Source organism: Aptenodytes forsteri, unplaced genomic scaffold (assembly GCF_000699145.1).
Source record: "Aptenodytes forsteri isolate BGI_AS27 unplaced genomic scaffold, ASM69914v1 Scaffold149, whole genome shotgun sequence".
In the NCBI taxonomy this organism is placed as follows: Eukaryota; Metazoa; Chordata; class Aves; order Sphenisciformes; family Spheniscidae; genus Aptenodytes; species Aptenodytes forsteri.
The window spans coordinates 13386-18902 of NW_008795560.1; positions in this window are offsets into that span (position 1 = coordinate 13386).

Here is a 5517-nt window from a genome sequence, read left to right on the forward strand (position 1 = left end):
TCCGGTGGAGGGTCGTCGGGGGTGGGTTTCGGCTGTGCGCGGTCTGCCCGGCCGTCCGCACCCGGCTCTTTCTCATGCTGGCGTGCTTTGGGCTTTCCCCATCTCCTGCAGCACGGTGCTGATCTGGGTTTGTTTCAGCGGATTCAATAATTTGGCTGAGCAGCCCTTGCTAATAAGACACAGATACCGAACATAGAAGAAATGTTTGTCCTGGGATATTTCCTTTCGTCTCCAGGCCAATTCCCACACGCGCCGGGACTGCCGGTGGCTGCTGCCCAGCTGTACCTATTTTAGCTTTAGGCCATAGGGCACCAAGATGTTGTTATGAGTCCTGGTATGCCCTGGCAGCACCTTTCCGTTTCAGGGCTGGTCGTGAGTAGGACTTGGTTTCTTTTGGGAGGTTTCTTCTGGTATGTGGTGGTTTCTTCTTTTCATGCCTCATGAAATGGCCAGGTGCCAGAGTCCCTCATCCTCAGCCGTACCCCCTCTGTCATCTGCTCTTGGCTGCTGGAGCTCATTTAGTGGCCTCGATAAACTGTCCTGCTTGCTTAGCTTCGGATGTGAGAACTGTCACTAACTGAATACTAAAATCCACAAGGCTGCGTGGGACAACGGAGCATTTTGGAGATAAGGTCTTCACTGGAAAAAGGAGAGGAGGCACCCCCGGGCTGTTCCGCTGGACGGGGGAGTTGCCACAGAGCTCTTGTTACCTGGAAAAGAGAGGAGGAGGACAAAAGGGGAACCCAGCTTTTATGGGAGGTGGTCGACTCGCATCAGTCGCGGGTGTGGAATGTTTCTGGCTACGGGAACTCGGATTATGATCTCTGACATTCTCTCGTGATGTTTTTTCCATGTCCCCGTATGAGAAGTTCCCTATGCAGCTTTGCTGCGTGTTTTCCCTTGCTCGTTCTGTGGATGTCACTGTGCCAAGGCAGGTCTGACACATTTTCCTCCCTGTTCCCAGACCTGCTGCTTCTGGAAAGGATTGTGCAAGGCAGAGGCGGTGCGTGGCGGACGTGGGCCACCACTGCTGAGTTCTGACTTGGGCCTTCAGAGAATTTATCTCTGCAGAAGCTTTGATGTTTTTTCCATGTCCCCGTATGAGAAGTTCCCTATGCAGCTTTGCTGCGTGTTTTCCCTTGCTCGTTCTGTGGATGTCACTGTGCCAAGGCAGGTCTGACACATTTTCCTCCCTGTTCCCAGACCTGCTGCTTCTGGAAAGGGGATTGTGCAGCAGAGGCGGTGCGTGGCGGACGTGGGCCACCACTGCTGAGTTCTGACTTGGGCCTTCAGAGAATTTATCTCTGCAGAAGCTTACCAGCCTTAGCCAGCGCAGAAATGAACACGGGAAAATCCCGGCCCTATCAGGGCTGCCTGCTGCCAGCACATTGCTGAGCATAAATTACGAGACTCAACACTTCCTCTGCTAACTCTTGGTAGAAATTGGTTTCCTTTCCTGAAATCTGCTGTGCTTGGCTCTCTGAGATGTGCAAGCCACCGCTTAGATACTAATTTTCACTTCTCTCTTTCCTTTTCAAGCTTTATAGGACTGACTTTATCCTTTGCCAGCAAAAATTGTGGTTGTTTAGTCATAGCTGACTAAAACTCCAAGCTGGTGTAACAGAAGCCCTGATAGGACTCTTGGTATAATTGCTGGGTGTCTTTCCACAGCCAAAGTCATCAGCAACAATATTTCTGATTTATCCAATAGTCCCTGGGATCAGAAGATAACGAGCTGGTGTTTTGGGAGGCGCCGACTTGCATTCCTTCCAAATTCGAGACTCCTCCCTGCTTGGTTGCTGCTCCGTAATTGAAGGCATCGGCACGGCAGCAGTCACGCCAGAGGTGTGCGTTGAGGCTCCCTCCTGCCTTGTGCGGACAGTGCACTGCCACGGATGCAGTGAAGCGCTGTGGCACAAAGACACCTGTGCTCCGGGTGGGCTGCAGCCCGATTTGTGAATTCATTTCTTGGCTGACTTCGCGATGGCGTGTTGCATGGTCACGTCTGCTCGCCTGCGCTCCTGAATTTGGCTCTCCCTCCTCTCCAGGCTGCTCCAGCTAAGGGGACAGTGTCCTTCTCCTGGAAGAGAGGGTGTTCTCCCCACGGGGAGCCTCACCCCACAGCCCTGCTCTGTGGGAAGGGTTTAAAGTGGACCTGGGGAGCAGACATTTTTGGGGAAATAAGTGGCATTTTCAATTTTCCTTTTCTTCCTCTTCAGTTCAAACGAAAGTCGGAGACAGCTGTGGAGGAAAGATGTGTAAAGGGGAAAAGGATGTTGAAACACAGAGATTATGCTTTCTAGGGTGCCATAGTAGGTGCTGCTCGCCTGGCTTCTGGTTAGAATGTCCTTTTTTAACTAGCTGACTGTTTTGTGCGTGACACTTGCGTGTCATGAAGAGCAGCAGGTGGAAGAAGAAGTGGCCATATGCCCAGGACGTAGCAGATGCCCTGAGAATGTACCCAGATCACATGCAACTATCGTGGTCACTTCTTTATCAGGAGTGTGGAACAAGAATGCCCTATTTAGCCAGGGATTCTTTCCATAAGAAATAGCTGTGTAGGATGGTATTGTTTTTCCTCCTCAGGAATCATTGCCTAAAACAGGAAGCTGTTTATTTAGGTGATCCATATTTTACCAGCTGGTGTACAAAGGGCAGTGCTATCTGAACTGACCTTTGCTGGGGTTTGTTTCCCTCTTGCCAGGCAGGTAGGATTTGTGCTAAGGTGACCTTTGCCAAAGGCTAAGATTATACATTTCCAGAATAATTCGGCATTAAGTAGCTCAAAATGTGGGATGAGAGTTTTCAGTCGCTCCTCTTCCTCTACCCACGCAGTGTGCAGGTGTGTTTTTCCAAAGAGCTCAGCGTACTGAATGGACCTTGGGAGTTGAGATTTTTTAAAACTCTACTTAAGGTTTCTTCGTGCTTGAGAATCCTGCTCTAAGCTCGTTTTAAAATCTGCCTGTAGGAACTGTGCTGAGCTTGGCTGAAGAATCTGTTTTCCTGGCCAGTGCAGTAGCATTTATGATCTAGAATTGTCTAAAGGGCTCTGTGTGTGGCCTCCTCAAGATTATCTAGACATTTCTTGATGTGTCATGTAAAAATGTGGTTCCCCTCACCCTCCTGTGATTCCCCTCACCCTCTAAATGCAATGTATTTGGACGCTCCGTTCCACTTCCAGCATGTTTGTGTCGTGTATTGGGAACTGGCAGGTGTTTATTTTTATTTTCAATGCAAGAGTTAAGTAACTGTTCATTGTTGAACACTGGGTTAGGAACAATAGTGGCCAGCCTATGTTATTTCTCTGCCAACTGTAATTTTTAAATGGAGAAGGGAACTGACACACCTTGAATGTGAGAATTCATCGCCCAGAACAAATGTGTGGCTCAACATGTGTTTTATTTTTCTTCTGCTTCTCTCGCTTGTAGTGAGGTTTCAGGAAAGTCCATTTCAGTTGTGCAGTTTTTCTCTCTGGGCCCTTTTGTCCTGTCGCTCTCGGTGAGTGTCATATACCCACAATTTTTCTGCATTATTCCAGAGAGAGAGGAGAATGTCAGCATTTTGAGAGGGGACATTTGAAGGGCAAAATGAAGCAGGCCATTTTATGTCATGGGTTTACGGAACCATATTATGATTTTTGTGGCTGCATTTCCTCTCATATGAATTCTCTTGAGATACAGTCGCAGAAAGTGTGTGTGTGTGTGTGTGTGTGAGGGAGGTGGATCTACACAATGCACTTTGAAAATGTAATTGGTAAAGTTACGTAAATTTGTTCTCAGGGTTGGCAAATACGTTAGGGTCGAGTTTAATTTTCTCTTCTGTTTCCAGAAGCCCAAGATCTCTATCAGTTTGCTTGAGGGATTGTGTGTGCAGGTGTGACTTTGATGGACAATGTGCATGGTCCCTGGGCCAGGTGGGCAGACTGGCTCCTCTCCGTTCTGTGAAAGCAGAACTTCCATAGAAGGGAAAATGGTGTCCTGTGCCATGCAGGGGGACTTTTTGGTGGTGTGACAACCAGGAGGAGTATGGTGCATCGTGCTTGTTTGAAGAGGAAGTTAACAGGCAAGTTAGCAGTGTTTGTAGCCACAATACAGACAGCTGGTTTTGAAAGCGTCTTTGTGGTGGCTGCTTTACCTGTAAAGATGTGTAGAGGGGTCATGGCCACACACACACAAATACAGGTGCTATTTAGAGGGTTAGGGAGGAGTGGAGTGCTTCTGGCCACCTTGTGCTGCTGAGGCTGTCTCCTGGCTGGCACATCTTGTCATGGTATGGACCAATCTTTGCAGATTTGACCCAGCCCATGTGCTCTTGTTCCTCTCCATCTTCTGCTGCCAACCTCTGCTAGGTGTCCAGAGCTGGAGACTCACTGGAGCTGGGCTCCCCGGCTGCACCAGGAGTGACTTTCATCAGCTCCTCTGTGTAATGAAGTGAGAGTAATAAGGAAGGGTAGTAACCCAGCCCACAGCGCAGATCCATCCCTCGCGTCCTTGGTGGCCTTGGATGCTGAGGTTGAACTGGAAGGTTAGCAATACATCGCTGTCCTAAGCACAGAGGGTCATGTGCTACAGGAGACTCCACCACAGCCTCCTCTAGGCTGGTTCCTACCCTTACCTGGATGTATGCTATCTTCAGATCTTACTTTATTTTTTTGAACTCCAGGTAGCGCTCCTTGTCACTTCATATGAAGCCAACCGGCTCCACAGCTGGTTCAGCATGGTGCTGCCAGGAGATTCTCCTGCCAGCGGTCATCCATGCAGGCAGGGTCCTGCAGACACTGGGGAGATCTCTTGACTTCAGCTCGCCCCCTCTGTACCTGTTTCTTCCCAAAGGAACAGGCAGTTGAGAAGGCCGCTTCACCTTGGAGGTCTTTTTGGTTCAAGGGTTAGCATGTTAAGGTGGGACGGGGGAAGGCTACAAGGTCTCTCAGGATAGCTTTGTAGTGCTGGAGCGGGCTGAGAACCAGATCTAGCAGCGTTTGCATCCGTACCTGGCAGATGGGATCACGGCACAAATGCTTTGTAGTCTGTGCATGGCTTCCCTGTTAAGAAAATATTTTATTCTCTACAAACTAGAGCCCAAGCGCAAACTGACGTGACTGCAGTATGAACAAGGGACCATGCAGAGGGCGTACCGGTATGGTAGTTCAGGTGCACCTCGGGTTAAGGGGCTGAAATGGATGCTTTCAAGCAAATTTTCATGATCAGGCAAAGTTATTAATGAGAGAACAAAAACTGAAAGGGTTAAACTGTGCTGTTGGGTTTTTTGCACTTGCCACTTACAGAGAAAATGGAGCGGTTTCATTTTCCATCTCTAATAAGAATCCTGTGATGTAACACCCCGCCCGATAACCGCAGCGATGACACACTGCGAGTCACAGGAAGTCGTTCTCGGTTTTCTGTAAATGTAAGACTGTCACTTGTGGAATGCTGCGAAAGCGGATACTGCGTACCTATTCCCCCCCTTTCCCTTTCCATTTCCCCCCCCTTTCCCTTTCCATTTCCCCTTCCCCCCCTT